The sequence below is a fragment of the Narcine bancroftii genome, chromosome 1, assembly GCF_036971445.1.
Source record: "Narcine bancroftii isolate sNarBan1 chromosome 1, sNarBan1.hap1, whole genome shotgun sequence".
In the NCBI taxonomy this organism is placed as follows: Eukaryota; Metazoa; Chordata; class Chondrichthyes; order Torpediniformes; family Narcinidae; genus Narcine; species Narcine bancroftii.
Window position 1 is genome coordinate 78,862,683 of NC_091469.1, and position 17,637 is coordinate 78,880,319.

Below are 17,637 nucleotides of genomic sequence, written 5' to 3' on the forward strand. Positions count from 1 at the left end.
GTCTAAAGAACCAAGATGGCACATTGCAAATCTCCAATGCACAATGGGAATATTGATTTAAAAAAAAACAGTTAATGATGTAAACACAGCAAAATAGGGAACATATATTACGCAACAAACAAAGCTAAGGTAGGCTAATGACATTTTATCAGAACTGAGAAAATTAGAGACAAAGCAAGATGCAAAGAAACTAAAGTGGGAGAACACAAGGGAAGGATAATGATGGGCTGGAAAGTAGGAGAGATTAAAAAGAAAAATGCTTTAACAATATTAATAGCTGCAGAACATTGGCATTGCTCGCAAGGAACACCATTTATGGCCTACCATTAATTACCTTTGAGGTAATTGTAAATCAGTGATTCTTAACTTTTTTCTTTCCTCTCACATACCACTTCAAGTATTCCCTATGCCATTGGTGTACTAATCTGTGATTAGTAAGGGAATGCTTAAGGTGGGATGTGAGTGAGAAGGGAAGGCTGAGAATCACTACTCTCGACTCAATTGTTACTGAAATATGTTGCTTGGGAAAAATTGTCTTTGGCCCATTTCCTTTGGAGTTGATGAAACTGCACATAGTGAGTCAATTAGGTAAGTGGAAAGAAAAAGGTTGAGGACCACTTGGGAAAAATTGTCTTTGGGCCATTTCCTTTGGAGTTGATGAAACTGCACATAGTGAGTCAATTAGGTGAGTGGAAAGAAAAAGATTGAGGACCACTGCTAAAAACTGTACCAAAGCACTCGGGACCTGACATCCAGAGTGGGAAACAGCTCCATTCCCCCAAGCCATTCGGCTCCTGAACTCCCAGTAGAGATGTGGATTGTGTGCAGTAGACTTTCAGAGTATATGTCTTAATACCATAATATTTTAAAATGTTAACCACTCTGTGGTCCTGGGGCAACACTACCTCATGTATTGAATAAATATCAATAAAAATATTTTAAAAAGAAAATAAATGAGGGCGATAATAGTGAGTAACACCAACAGTGATCGTCGTGGCCGCGTCGCTCACCAGCATCACCACCATCTCTCATTGTGCACCGAAAACTTCTAGTCATGATCATGAGCTACTGCCATTTTGTAGATTTTGTGTTTATCACAATAAGGGCATCTTAGTACAAGAAGATTTATCATAACAACAATGGAAATACAAATGCATAGTGTTAGAAGGGGAAGATTTTACCCTCAAGATAGCTACAGAAGGAAAGCACTTAAGCTATACTATCGGATCCAAACTATAAATGGTAAACTATGTCAAGGAGCATGGGAATAGAGAGGCAGCGAGAGTTTTTGGGGCAAAAATGATACAAGAATGGAGAAAGAAAGAGCAATAGCTACAGACTGCCAAAAAAGCTAAATGTAACCTTCAATGACCAGCCCCACATTGGCCAGAACTTGAGGAGGAGGTAAAAATATTGGTGATAAATGAGAGGAATTCAGGGAAATGCATTTCTAGCAAAATGATAATTAATGAGGCCAGGAGATTAGAAAAACAAGGGAAGCAAGGAACAGAAGGTTGGTGTAACCAGTTCATGAAAAAGCAGGGGTTATCATGGATAGAAAAACATCCATGGCACAGAAAATGCCAGTGGATTATGAAGACAACAAGAAGAGTGAAATGTCCCACCATTCCACAGGTGTGTGAGTGGGTGAAGAAATCTTGGGAAAACGTTAGAACTGAAATTATCGTGAAGGCTTTTATCGCTACTGGTAACTTGTTCTTATAAAATGTTTTCCGCTATAGCTAAGCTGTTTTTGTTTTCTCTTGTAAATTACAGCATTATTATTAAAAAGATTTTTCCTGTTCTAATTACATGTTTTGTCCATGCTTTTTCTGCTATACTTTAACTACATATTTCAATAATATAAATGCTTACCTGTAAATACACTAAAGACGAATTCTTAATATTCCCTGCTGAAAAGGGGGAGGATGGTCTTGTATACCCATGGGTCTCAAATGCCATCAAATATTTTAGAAGTGCAAATGTGAACACATTGCAAACACTTTTCCCCATCTCTTCCATCCCCCACCCCCACAAAGCCTACAAAGGATTAAAAGGAGGACATAGACAGAGTGAAATGGAGAAGTGATAAGAATTGGGTCTGTTATTGGTACAATGGGAGTAGTGTTGATCATGAACAAGGATCATGACAGGCAGTGAACTAAGAAAGTAAATAATGTATGATGGATTGAGGCGAAGATGAAGCATCAAAGGTAAGAAATTTCAAATGCTGGGAAAGGTGTACCTTAAAGAGAAGTGTACACCAAAAATAATAAAAACTACTTTCAACAAGCAGGACGCACATTCCAAGTCATCATACCAATCCCCAAAATGCTGAGGATACTCAGCAGTCAGGCAGTAGTTGTGGAGAAAAGATTCAAGATTCAGGTCACTGGTGACAGATGAAAAGTCTTCAACCTCATCTGTCTGTCTGTCTGTCTGTCTGTCTGTCTGTCTCTCTCTCTCTCTCTCTTTCCCTATCCCCCTGCCTCCATTCCTCCAGCTCCATATCCCCTTCCCTTCACTCTCCATTCCCTTCCCCATTTCACCTCAGCTTTTATATTCTTCTATCCTCTCATCTCTATCCACCTATAACTTCACCTGTTCCCCTCCTCATCCTCTTCACTCTTCCTCCCACATTTTTATTCAGGCACCTGTCTGCTTTTTCTCATGTCTTGACAAAGGGCTCAGGCTTTTACTTCCTGTAGATGTGGCATGACTTTTTTTGCATTGTGCAACCTGCAACGATAATTCTTTTTCCTTCCACAAATGTTACCAGACCCAACGAGTAATTACTATTTAATTTTCAAATTTCCAGCATTGCCGCTTGGCTTATTAAATTGAGTGACCAAGAAAGCAGAAGGCTGCAAAAGATAGCAAATATATGTGAGGCGCTAACTCAAGCAGGCAACCAAAATCATGAAGGACCCTCATCATCTTGGTCACAATCTCTTCTCGTTGTTACCTTCAGGAAGAAGGTACAGAATGCAGAATTCCAAAACCTCTAGGTTCAAGAACAGTCCCCCCCCCCCTCACCTATGATCAGGTTCTTGAACATCAGTCATAAACTTACTACATCAATCCTAAACTACTCAAGCACCAGAAAAAAGACCTGTCTGCACTACTGAAACACTATTTATTTCTTGCACTGTAATTATTATCTACATTTATCTCATTAACTTTTTCTGCACTGCAAATTAATGTAACTATTGGAGTTTTTAAATTAATACCTGCAACCATCATGAATTTCAGATACAATGCCTCCATAATGTTTGGGACAAAGACACTTTTTTCCCCCTTTTTTTGTTCCTGTGCTCCACAGTTTGAAATTTGTAATTAAACAATTCACATGTGATTAAAGTGCACATTCCAGATTTTATTAAAGGTTATTTGTATACATTTCAGTTTGACGATGTAGAAATTACAGCTTTTTTTTTTTAAATACATAGTCCCCTCATTTCAGGGCACGATAATGTTTCGGACATATGACATTTGATCACCCTTGGAGTCTGTAGTTGTCATTTTTCAAGATGAGGACCAGAGTTGTACCAATGAAAGCCAAATAAGCCATAATGAGGCTGAAGAACAAGAATAAACAATAAGGGACATCACCCAAAAATTAGAATTACCAAAATCAATTGTTTGGAACATGATTAAGTGAGCTCAGTAATCACAAAGGAACTGGTAGGCCAAGGAAGGCCTCCACTGATAATGACAGAACAATTCTCATCACACTGAAGAAAAATCCCCAAACACCTGTCTGACAGATCAGAAGCACTCTCAGGAGGCTGGTGTGTATGCGTCAATGACGACTGTCTTGCAGATGGCTTCAATAACAGAAGTAGAAAGGCTGCACTGCAAGATGCAAACTACTAATGAGCCACAGGAGTAAGATGGCCAGATCACAGTTTGCCAAAAAGTATTTAAGACAGCCTGCAGAATTCTGGAAAAAGGTCTTGTGGACAAATGAGACCAAGATTAACCTGTATCAGAGTGATGGCAAGAGCAAAGTGGGGAGGTGTAAAGGAACTATGGTGGTGGGGGTGTGATGGCCTGGGAATACATGGCTGCCTCAGGTGTACTTATCTTCATTGATGATGGCAGTAGCAAAAATAATTCTGAGGTGTATTGAAACATCTTATTTGCTCAAGTTTGAGCAAATGCCTCCAAACGCATTGGACAGAGCTTCATTCCACAGCAAAATAATGATGCCAAAGGAGTTTTACAAAGCTAAAAATTGGAAAATTCCTGAATGGCCAATCAGTCATCTGATCCAAATTTAATTGAGGTTGCTTACATATGCTGAAGAGAAAACTTAAGGGGATAACCCTCTGAATCAAGCAGTGGAGGCCTGGCAGAACATTACCAAAGAAGATACTCAGTGTGGTGATGTTTATAAATCACAGTCATTGCATGCAAGGCATATGCAACAAACATGACTACTTTCATATACATACTATCATTATGTCCCAAATATTATGATGCCCTGAAATGAGGGGACTGTGCATAAAATGTTCTGTAATTTCTACATTTTCAAATAAAAATGTGCATAAGCGTTAATAAAATCTGGAATGTGGACTTTAATCACGTTAATTGTTTGCTTACAAATTCAAAACTGTGGAGCACAGGGGAAAATAAAAGAAAAAAAAGCATCTTTGATTCCAACATAATAGAGGACACTGTATGTACACTGTACTTACAGTATGTGCTTCATAATAAATTGATTGTCATCCGCAGTCTTTAGCATTTAATAACAATTTAGGGGCACTCTGCCTTGCAAAATAACATCGCTACAGATCCTCCAGTGTGCCAAGAGTAACACTTCTGAATATAGCTCTGTCTAATCCACTCTATGTGTACCAACAGGAAATCAGAGAAAGGAAACTAAACACCACACTAGTTAGACTAAATCAGCTGAACCAGAAAGAGATTAGTGTTTAACTTAAAAATCACGGTTAGTTCCTACTCTGGCCTGGCACATCAATGAACACCCAGATGCACTGGCCACTTGCTGACTAAGTTGGCCTAAAAACATAGGCAGATTAATAGAACATAGAGCATTATAGCACAGCACAGGCCCTTCACCCCACCATGTTATGCTGACCCATATGAACCTACTCAACAATCTAAACCTTCTCTACCATAACTCTCTACTTTTCTTGCATTCATGTGCCTGTCTAAGAGCCTTTTAAATGCCCCTATTGTACCAGCCTTCAACACCACCCCACAGCAATGCATTCCAGGCTTACCCCTGATGTCTTCCCTTCACTTTGTACAGATGTCATCGGGTGTTTGCTACTCTTGCCCTGGGAAAAATGTACTGGCTATCCACCCTATCCTAATCTTGTAAGTCACCTCTCATCCTTCTTCACTCCAGAGAAAAGCCCTAGCTCTGCTAATGTTGCCTCGTAAGGTGCATTCTACAACATTCGAGTAAATCTCCTCAGCACTCTCTCCATAGCTTCCACATTCCTCCTGTAATTAGGTAACTAGAACTGAACTCTATATTCCATGTGTGGTCTCACCACACACTTGTTGAGATACAGCATTACTTCATGACTCTACCCTATCAACATGCACAGCAACCTTGAGAGATCTATGAATTTGGAACCTAATGTCATCAGCATAAAACACTTTGATTTTTCATCTTAATGTTGAAGCACTTTATAAAACTGATGAAAAGGCCAGAATTTATTTTCTAACTCTAAAATGCCCTTAGGAATATAGCAATGAGTCACTTTCTTAAATAGCTGAAGATGATTTGGCCTTGGACACTGTGCCAAGGAACTGCTGGTGTAATGTTCTGAGGCTGGGATGATTGATGCTTAACAACCACAACTACCCTCCTTAATGTGATTATATGATTCCAACCATGCGAAGATCTTCCTTTTGATGTCTATTGACTTCAGTTTTACAAGGATGTCTTGATGCCATGGCAAAAAAGAGAAACTGCCAAAGCCACTCAATGGGTTGAGCGGCATCTCTGAAGGCAAAGTTGACTTTCTTGGTCAAGGCTCGCATCAGGACTCAACCAAAAATGTTCACTAACCCTTTACCTCTACAAATAATGTCCAACAAACCAAGTTCCATCAGAAGTTTGGTTTTTTTTGTGCCAGACTCTCTTATGTGTGCATTTATGCCAGACTGTGATCAGGTCTCAGGCCAAATATCCTGGCAGAACCCAAACTGGGGTCCAATCACTCAACAACAGCTTCCATCAATTAGCTGATGATTCATATAGTAGATGGATTTGGGCAATAATTAGCTGGAATATCCTGCTTTTTATGACTTGGTTATACCTCAGCCATTTTTCACATTGTTGGATACAGGCCAGCCTCGTAACTCCAAGGATCAGCTTTGTGAGTGGCACAGCAACTTTTGAAGCACTGATCTTCAGTACTAGAACTGATTTATGTTCAGTCCTATAGCCTTTCAACCATTTATTTCACTTAGAGTGAATCAAATTGGCTGGAGTCTGGCTTTTGTGATGGCAGTAGGAAGCCAAAATGGATCATTTCTGATAACAGAAGATCACAAATATTTTAAGTTTAAAAAAAATTACCACACTGAAGACAGGGATGTTCTTGACATCTCCTACTGCCATATTTATTTAACTTCACACCAATATTCATGACACGATAAGACTGCAGAACTCCAGCTAATCTCTCATCTGTGAGATCATTTAGCTTTGTCCATTGTGTGCTTTTTTTTGCTGTTAAGTATCATCTAGCTAACACCTCATTATTTTTAGGTATGCCTAATCCTGCTCCCCACAGGCACTTTGACACTCCCTAATTGATCCAGAGTTGATCCCCTAGCTCGATATCAATTGTAGAATGAATAAAATGCTTGAGCATGAAATTCAAGATTGTGTTGTTCATTTCCTACTGCTGCTCCATGGCAACTTTATCTCTATTTGACCTGATGATATGATGCTCCTTTTGGAGTACCGGATGCTGGGTCTGTTGCAGCACTGCACAATGAGAGAGAGTGAGAGTGCGAGAGCGAGAGAGCGTGCGAGAGAAGATAGGACTTTGTCTCCAAGAGGACTGTTTGAGAGAGAGAGAGAGAGAGAGAGAGAGAGAGAGAGAGAGAGAGAGAGAGAGAGAGAGAGAGAGAGAGAGAAAAGAGATAGAACTTTGTCTCCAAGAGGACTGTTTGGTAGTCACTTCTATTAAAACTATCATGAACAAACCCATCTGTCATATGTAAGTTGTCAATTTGGTTGATCCTCATACTGGTTTATGCTCTTGCTCCCATAGACCAAGACTGGAATCTGAGCCCTTTAAGAATCAGTCAAACTGGTCATTGGTGGTTAAATTTAAATTAAATTTAAATTTAGACATACAGCACGGTAGCAGGCCATTTCAGCCCATGAGTTTGTGGCGTCCAATTAACACCAAATTACCCTAAACCTATGTTTCGAAAGATGGGAGGAAACCAGAGCCCCAGGGAAAACCGATGCAGAAATGGGAGAACGTACTAACTCCTTACAGATTGCACAGGATTCAAACCCTCGACTCGATCGCTAGCGCTGTAAAGGCATTGCTCTAATCACTACACTAATCCTGCTACCAAGCAACTTATCATGATTGAAATTTACCAAGAGTATATCTGTGCTCTTGCTACTCTAAGTGCTTTTTTTAAAAGTATTGTTTATATGGAGTAGAAGTATTCATTAGCTAAGGGTAGACAATAGTTGATAGTTATAAATTTTTCTCTTAATGTCTTTGACCAAATGCCATGAGACTTCATATCAATACTGAAGATTCTAAATGCTACTCCTCCCACTTGCTGGGAATACCATTGTGCTACAACAGACCTGGGCAATGTAAGGCGCCCGGGCCACATCCGGCCCGTTGGTTGTCCCTGACTGGCCCGCATAAGGTTAATTGTAAATTAGAAAATAAAGCTTAAATAAGTTTATCCCATGCGTGGATTAAAACTGCATTGCTTTTATTTTGAAGGTGTCTTTTTGCGCAAGTTACGTACGTATGTAGGCTACGCACGTTTCGATATGTAGTAGCCTACGTATATAAATCCGTCCATTTGCACACCTTTACTCAGTTTACAAGTTTACAAGTGTTAGCCCACAAAAAATGTTCGCTCATACTAAAAAAGAAAGATTGATGCAGAATGCAGAGTTTTTTTTTACAAAATATGGATTACTAAGTATTTATTTACAGAAGTCAGAGGTAAAGCCGCGTGTTTAGTTTGTGGAGAGCAGATCGCCGTGTTTAAGGACTACAATTTGAATCGCCATTACGAGACTAAGCACGTGGAGAAATGCAAAAACCTGACTGATGCCGATCGGGCACGGACATCTGAAGCTTTGCTAGCTAAGCTGCAAAAGCAACAAGACTTTTTTTACCAAGCTTCATACATCCAGGGACACAGCAGCCAAGACCAGCTTTGTGATATCCTACAAAATCACTAAAAACAGTAAGTCATTCTCTGAGGGGGAGTTCATCAAAGAGTATTCGGTGGACTCTGCAGTGCTAATATCCTCCGAGGAAAAAAGAAGCATTTGATAACGTGCTCCTCTCCAGATGAACCGTGACGAGAAGGATCGAGGACATCGCAGGAAATCTGGAGCTTCAGCAAAATAAAGTGGACAATATTGATTTTTTTCTCCTTGGCTTTGGATGAGACCTGTGATGTCTGCGACACAGCCTAGTTACTCGTCTTTGTCTGTGGGATAACGAAGGACTTTAAGATTATGGAGGAGCTGGCAGCAATGTCGTCAATGAAAGGGACGATGACGGGGAGTGATTTGTTCATGGAGTTAAATGCATGTCTGGACAAGCTGGGACTGAAATGGGACAGACTGGCAAGTGTTACAACAGATGGTTGTCCAAATCTAATGGGGAAAAACATTGGACTTTTGAAACTGATGCAAGAGAAAGTGACAGAAATCACTTGGTATTCTTACATTGTATCATACATCATACATCAGAATGTGTTGTGTAAGTCAGTGCTAAAACTTAACCATTTTTCACACCATAAATCGCATTAGCCATGATACACACTTTTTTCCTTTTCACACATATACAGTGACATTTTCTCCCCCCCCCTCCCTCCTCCCAACCCACCTCCCCCACCCTCCCCCTCCCATTCATTTAAGGTACACAATCTAGGATACATTAAACCAGTCAGACAATGTTGTCACTCAACAAAAATACACCAGAAATTCTACTGAGTCCATTCTTTTCTTTCCTTCTCCTTCCATCAACTTACGTAATGATTGTCCCTGGTAGGTTTTCGCTATTGTATTTAATGTAAGGCTCCCATATTTGTTCGAATATTTCAATATTATTTCTTAAACTATATGTTATTTTTTCCAATGGAATACATTTATTCATTTCTATATACCATTGCTGTATTTTCAAATTATCTTCCAATTTCCAGGTTGACATAATACATTTTTTTGCTACGGCTAGAGCTATCTTAACAAATCTTTTTTGTGCATCCTTCAAATCAATTCCAAATTCTTTGTTTTTTATGTTACTTAGGAGAAAGATCTCTGGATTCTTTGGTATATTGTTTTCTGTTATTTTATTTAATATCTGATTGAGATCTTCCCAAAATTTTTCTACTTTCTCACATGTCCAGATTGCATGAATTGTTGTTCCCATTTCTTTTTTACATCGAAAACATCTATCAGATACTGTTGGGTCCCATTTATTTAACTTTTGAGGTGTAATGTATAGTCTGTGTATCCAGTTATATTGTATCATACGTAGCCTCGTATTTATTGTATTTCTCATCGTTCCAGAACATAACTTCTCCCATGTTTCCTTTTTTATCTTTATATTTAAATATTGTTCCCATTTTTGTTTAGTTTTACCATTTGTTTCCTCATTCTCCTTTTCTTGCAGTTTAATATACATATTTGTTATAAATCTTTTGATTATCATTGTATCTGTAATCACATATTCAAGGTTACTTGCCTCTGGCAAATTCAAACTGCTTCCTAATTTATCCTTCAAGTAGGATCTCAATTGGTAATATGCCAGCGCTGTATCTCCAGTTATATTGTACTTATCTTTCATTTGTTCAAAGGATAAGAATCTATTTCCTGAAAAACAATTTTCTATTCTTTTAATCCCTTTTTTTTCCCATTCTCTAAAGGAAAGGTTATCTATTGTAAAAGGGAGTAACTTGTTTTGCGTCAATATTAGTTTTGGTAATTGATAATTTGTTTTATTTCTTTCTACATGAATCTTCTTCCAAATATTGAGGAGATGATGTAATACTGGAGAACTTCTATGTTTTACCACTTTTTCATCCCATTTATATAATATGTGTTCAGGTATCTTTTCCCCTATTTTATCTAATTCTAATCTAGTCCAATCTGCCTTTTCCCTTGTTTGATAAAAATCTGATAGGTATCTTAATTGTGCGGCTCTATAATAATTTTTAAAGTTTGGCAGTTGTAAGCCTCCTTGTTTATACCATTCTGTTAATTTATCTAGTGCTATCCTTGGTTTCCCCCCCTCTCCATAAAAATTTCCTTATTATTTTCTTTAACTCCTTGAAGGATTTTTCTGTCAGTTGTATTGGCAATGCCTGAAATAAGTATAATATCCTTGTAAAAATGTTCATTTTAATACAGTTTATCCTTCCTATTAGTGTTAGTGGTAAATCTTTCCAATTCTCTAAATCGTCCTGTAATTTTTTCATTAGTGGATAATAATTGAGTTTATGTAGTTGGCCGAGATTTTTGTTTATTTGTACACCTAGGTATCTTATTGCTTGCATTTGCCATCTAAATGGAGATTCCTTCTTAAATTTTGAGAAATCCGCATTATTCATAGGCATTGCTTCACTTTTATTTACGTTTATCTTGTAACCCAACACTTCTCCATATTCCTTCAATTTCTTATATAATTCTTTTATTGATAGTTCTGGTTCTGTTAAGTACACTATAACATCATCCGCAAATAAACTGATTTTATATTCCTTGTCTTTTATTTTTATTCCTTTTATATTATTATCTATTCTTATCAATTCTGCTAGTGGTTCTATAGCTAACGCAAACAATAAAGGTGATAGTGGGCATCCCTGCCGTGTTGACCTGCTTAAGTTAAATTGCTTTGATACATGTTCATTTACTGTCACTTTCGCTAACGGTCCCTTATATAATGCTTTATATAATGCTCCAATTAATATACTTCTCTGGTAAACTGAATTTTTGCAATACTTTGAACAAATAATTCCATTCTACTCTGTCAAAGGCCTTCTCTGCGTCTAAAGCAACTGCTACTGTAGGTGCTTTATTTCCTTCTACTGCATGAATTAAGTTAATAAATTTACAAATATTGTCTGTTGTGCATCTTTTTTTGATAAATCCAGTTTGGTCTAGATTTACTATTTTAGGTACATAATCTGCTAATCTGTTTGCTAATAGTTTAGCTATTATCTTATAATCTGTGTTAAGTAATGATATTGGTCTATATGACGCTGGTGAGAGTGGATCTTTCCCTTGCTTTAGTATTACTGTAATTATTGCTGTTTTACATGAATCTGGTAAGCTTTGTGTTTCATCAATCTAGTTGATTACATCCAGGAGGGGCGGAATTAATAAATCTTTAAATGTTTTGTAGAATTCTATTGGGAATCCATCCTCTCCTGGTGTCTTATTATTTGGTAATTTTTTTATTATCTCTTGTATTTCTACTATTCCAAATGGCTCTGTTAATTTATTTTGTTCCTCTATTTGTAGTTTTGGTAGTTCAATTTTAGTCAGAAATTCATCTATTTTCCCTTCTTTCCCTTCGTTTTCAGTTCGGTATAATTGTTCATAGAATTCTCTAAAGTTTTCCTTAATTTCTTTTGGATTATATGTAATTTGTTTGTCTTTTTTCCTTGATGCCAATACCATTTTCTTAGCTTGTTCTGTCTTAAGCTGCCATGCTAGGATTTTGTGCGTTTTTTCACCCAGTTCATAATATTTCTGTTTTGTCTTCATTATATTCTTCTCCACCTTATATGTTTGTAGTGTTTCATATTTTATTTTTTTATCCGCCAATTCTCTTCTTTTAGTTGTATCTTCCTTCATTGCTAATTTTTTTTCTATATTTACTATTTCCCTTTCCAACTGCTCTGTTTCCTGATTATAGTCCTTCTTCATCTTGGTTACATAACTTATTATTTGCCCTCTAATGAATGCTTTCATTGCATCCCATAGTATAAACTTATCTTCCACTGATTCCGTATTTATTTCAAAATACATTTTTATTTGTTTTTCAATAAATTCTCTAAAATCCTGCCTTTTAAGTAACATGGGGTTTAATCGCCATCTATACATTCTTGGAGGGATGTCCTCTAGCTTTACTGTCAATATTAGGGGTGAATGGTCCGATAGTATTCTAGCTTTATATTCTGTTTTTCTTACTCTATCTTGCATACTAGCTGATAACAAAAATAGGTCTATTCTTGAGTATGTTTTATGTCTAGCCGAGTAATATGAATATTCCTTTTCTTTTGGGTGTTGTTTCCTCCATATATCCAAAAGTTGCATTTCTTCCATTGATTTAATTATAAATTTGGTTACTTTGTTCTTTCTGTTAATTTTTTTCCCAGTTTTATCCATATTCAAATTCAGGTTAAAATCCCCTCCTATTAATATGTTCCCTTGCATATTTGCTTCCTTCAAAAAGATATCTTGCATAAACTTTTGATCTTTTTCGTTAGGTGAATATACATTGAGTAGATTCCAAAACTCCGAATATATCTGACATTTTATCATTACATATCTCCCTGCTGGATCTACTATTTCCTCTTCTATTTTAAATGGCACATTTTTACTAATTTTTACTCTTGCTTTTGAATTATACGATGCTGCTGTTACATGTCCTACCCAATCTCTCTTTAATTTCTTGTGCTCCAATTCAGTTAAGTGTGTTTCTTGCACAAATGCTATATCAATTTTTTCTTTTTTCAGTAAATTTAGCAGTTTCTTCCTTTTAATTTGGTTATGTATACCATTAATATTTAATGTCATATAGTTCAACGTAGCCATTTTATACTTTGTTTATCTTCCCTTTCCGTTTTTCCATCATTACCTTTCCTCCTTTTCCATTTCTGTTTTCTTATTTTAAACCCTTTATAAGACAACATTCCTAAAACATCAAACATTTTCCTTATTCTCCTATTTAAAACTTCTTTAGCCCCAATCTCCCCTTCCCCTCCTGAGTTGTCCTTTATCCCTTGTCGGACAACCACATCTCCCCTCTCCATTTGGATTTGCGAATTCACTCGCAAGCGTCAGCTGATTTTGCAGTGACCGCAACTCCTCCCCACCCAGCCCCCCCAGAAAAGATTTCACTTTTCATATGTAATAAAGGTCACTCTTTTAGTTCCCTCCTTATTCCCTCTATTCCATTTCCTTCCCTTATTAATTCTTGTCTATACTATCTATATTTTCCTCTAAATACGGATACATTCACGTATGCACATTATACATATACACACATATACCTCTTTACCCACATACATATAAATCGTGGTCATTTTTACTCTCATTACACGTCTTCTTCCCTCAGTCTATTTTGTAATTGTTCTGCAAATTTTCGTGCTTCTTCTGGATCCAAGAATAGTCTGTTTTGTTGTCCTGGAATAAATATTTTCAATACCGCTGGATGCTTTAGTATAAATTTATACCCTTTCTTCCATAAAATCGCCTTTGCTGTATTGAACTCCTTTCTCTTCTTCAGGAGTTCAAAACTTATATCTGGATAAATGAAGATTTTTTGCCCTTTGTACTCCAGTGGCTTGTTGCCCTCTCTTACTTTTTCCATTGTCTTCTCCAGTACCTTTTCTCTTGTAGTATATCTTAGGAATTTTACTAAAATAGATCTTGGTTTTTGTTGTGGTTGTGGTTTAAAGGCCAATGCTCTATGTGCCCTTTCTATTTCCATTTCTTGCTGTAGTTCTGGACATCCTAGGATCCTAGGGATCCAATCTTTTATAAACTCTCTCATATTCTTGCCTTCTTCATCTTCCTTAAGGCCCACTATCTTTATGTTATTTCTTCTGTTATAATTTTCCATTATATCTATTTTCTGAGCTAACAGTTCTTGCGTCTCTATAACTTTTTTATTAGATTCCTCTAATTTCTTTTTTAAGTCCTCTACCTCCATTTCTACTGCTGCTTCCCGCTCTTCCATCTTGTCCATTTTCTTTCCCATTTCTGTTAAGGTCATATCTATTTTATTCATTTTCTCTTCTGTGTTGTTTATTATTCTTCTTAAATCATTAAATTCCTGCGTTTGCCATTCTTTAAATGACTCCATGTATTCTTTAATAAGAGAAAGTATATCCTTTATCTTGCCTTTCCCTTCTTCTTCTATTTCACTGTACTCTTCCTCTTCCTCTTCTTCTTCCTCTGGGTTGGCCATCTGTTGTTTCTTTGTTGCCCTTTTCTTCTCTTCTTTCTTGTTTTCATTGTCTTCTGTGTTCTCCTCTTGCTGCAGGTGTTCTGCAGCTGTCGTTGCCGGCTGTGGAGGTCGACTCCCCAGCTGGTCACCCCTCCCATCGGTGTGATTTTTTTCATGCGCGGTTGCGCACTTTTACTCGGCTCAGCGAGCCATTTTTGTAGTCCACTTTCTACCGACCTGAGGGAGCGGGTTTCTCTCTCCACCGCGGGCCTCTTCAAACAGGTAAGGCCTTCTCCTTCTTCCTCCGTTGTCTTCTCTTCCTCTCTTCTTACCGTTGATTTCGATTTTTCTTTTTTTGTCGCCATCTTCTTTCCACCTTTATACTCACTTTTCTTTAATTTTTATTTCTGTGCCTTTGTGTTTTCCTTTGTTTTTTCCGACTTTTCTGGAGAGGGCTGGAGTTCACTGTCCGGCCACTACTCCATCACGTGACTCCCCCCAACTTAACCATGTTATTGATGTTGTAACTAAAATAGTTAACTTCATCAGGGCATGAGCATTAAATCACAGACAGTTTGTTGCACTCATGGAGGAGCTTGAGAATGAACATGGTGACATAGGCTACCACACAAGATGGCTCAGAGATTCAAGAGTTTTGTGAGAAGAAAGACAAAGGCATACCAGAGCTCTCAGATGGGAACTGGATGGCATATCTTGCATTTGCTGTTGATGTGACTGCACTGATGAATGAACTAAATATCAAACTGCAACATAGGGGGTTTTTTTGTTCATGAAATATACAGCTTGGTGAAGTCTTTCATGAGCAAGTTGCAGTTTCTTTCAACTGGAGAGCAACAGTCTCTCTCACATGCAAACCCTGAAAGAAGTCATACCATCAGCTGATCACCTCCGCAGGTACTCATCCATGTTAGGAGCACTGCATGCTGAGTTTTCAAGACGATTTGAAGACTTAAAACAGTTGAGGGTGAAATGCACATGATTTCCTCTCCCTTTACCTGCAGTGTGGATCATGCACCCAGTGATGTTCAGCTGGAACTCATTGACCTGCAATGTGATATGATCCTGTCAGAGCACTTTAAGTCAGTACCACTGCTGGATTTTTACTCTTCTCTCAATGAGGATTACTTTCCAAACATGAGGAGTCATTCTCAGAAGATGTTGGTTCTCTTTGGATCTACCTACATATGTGAACAAACATTCTCAGTGATGAAGTTTAACAAATCCAGGTATAGATCCTCTCTTACTGATGATCATCTGTCAGCTGTCCTTCGTCTATCCATCTCAGACATTCAGCCTGACTTTGATGCCCTTGTTCAAGCCCAACAGAAATTATATTTCTCTCACTGAACAAGAAAAAAGAACTGAAAAACAGCAAATGAGGTGGTTGGACTACAAGCAATATGGTAATATCAGTTTGCATAAAGCTGCTTTAATGCTGGTCTTTCAAAAATGGAACATTTCTGGACATGCACATTCTCTTTACAATTGTTTTGGGTAATTTTGATTGAATAAATGATGTTTTTCCTAAGCTTATTTTCCATTGCTTAATCATCACATTTACTCTTACCAGTTGCATCTTGTCAAAACTATGCAATTTACTGCTTTTATAAAGAGATAGAATTAATATTAAGCATAATTCAGTTTTTCATGTGGCCTCCTGGGAAAACTAATTGCTCACCCATGTGCTACAACCTCTTGTTGATCGCTCCTGCCAGTGGGGTTAGCATAATCCTGGTATTGTGATGGAGCAGTTGAAATCATTGTCTTCATGGTATCATTTGGGGAGCGGGAAAAATAACAAATTTTATAGTTAAATATCTGCCTCACTTTGCAATTACAGACTACATGATAAAATCTCATCCAAAACTCTTAAAAAAAGAGAGCGCCAATTTTTTTTACTGGGGAATCACATAACTTTGTATCACCAAAGCACAAAACATGTGAAGCATATGAAGGATACTATGTAAATCAATATCAGTCTGAATGAGATGCCTATTCATTTGTCAGTGTGCCTTTAGTATTTCCAGAAAGAAAAAAACTAGTTATTATCCATTGAAGACAAGTACATTTTAATTGGTGGAACACTAGCATGCATGCTCATTCCCAGCCGCCTTGGAATAACTTGCAGATATTTCAACATAACTCATGACAAATTCTCAAATATTGCACATGTTGGAGGTGTCACAGCAGAGATGAGAGTTTATTGCCAGCATTTTGAAATTTGAAAGGACTGGACAGAGTAGATGTAGTTAAGTTATTTCCCATGGTAGAGGAGTCTAGGTCAAAAGGGCACAACTTCAGGTGTGAAGGATGCCCATTTAAAACAGAGATGCTGAGGAATTTCTTAGGGCAGAGAGTGGTAAACCTATGGAATTTGCTGCCATGGGCGGCTTTGGTGGCCAGGCCTTTGGGTGTATTTAAGGCAAAAATTGATAGGTATCTGAATAATTGGAGTCTCAAAGATTAGAGGAAAAGGGAGGGCGAGTGGATCAGCTCATGATGGAATGGCAGAGCCATTCCTACTTCTGCTCCTACATCTTATGGTTAATCCACAGATCAGGGCCCAGACACAATATTTTTGGGTTTTATTTTTAATTCCTCTTCTTAAGCTGCATTCTCCTGAAACTGGCTACATCTTCTCTACTTGTCAGGTCCATCCTCCATTATCCCCATCAGAATTGCAACAATTGAAGGTAACAGGCAATCATTAATTCTCAGGCCAGTTACTCACATTAGAAGAACAAAGGAAAGGTATTCCCTATTTCTCTTAGTTCTTCCCTTAAAAATTTACCACTTAAATGCTGTGAGAATCTGGATGACCCTTTTCTCACTGCAATTAATTATGATTTTTACACCGCCACGGAGAAGCAGAAAATTTGCGTAAATTTTTCGCTCCACTGGCAGTGTAAAAATGTTGTGACGGAATTTATTTGCTAAATTTTTCCTCCAGGACCCCTAAACATTTTTACAGACTGCCTGCAGTCTAAATTGACCACAGGCACTCCGTAAGAAATTGGGCCAATATGATGTTCCCCCACGATTCCCCCACAATTTCCACAACAGAGGAAGTCAGTGTTAACATGCTTCCTATGTAAACAATCACTCCAGAAGCAAGTATGCAATTTCTTTTTTATATATAGGATTTTGTCGTTATTTATGTGTAAAAATCATAAATGATGCATTCGATCTACATGATTTTGTTGGTCAGAAGAATGGGATTTAAATTCAATTTGCT

The 17,637-nt window shown here is 37.6% G+C and overlaps 1 protein-coding gene across 1 annotated transcript in view; it reads right to left on the reverse strand.

The window, feature by feature from the left end:
* Positions 1-17,637, reverse strand: part of ostf1 (osteoclast stimulating factor 1) — a 100,844-nt gene that overhangs the window by 78,622 nt on the left and 4,585 nt on the right. The gene's annotated exons all lie outside the window — the stretch shown is intronic.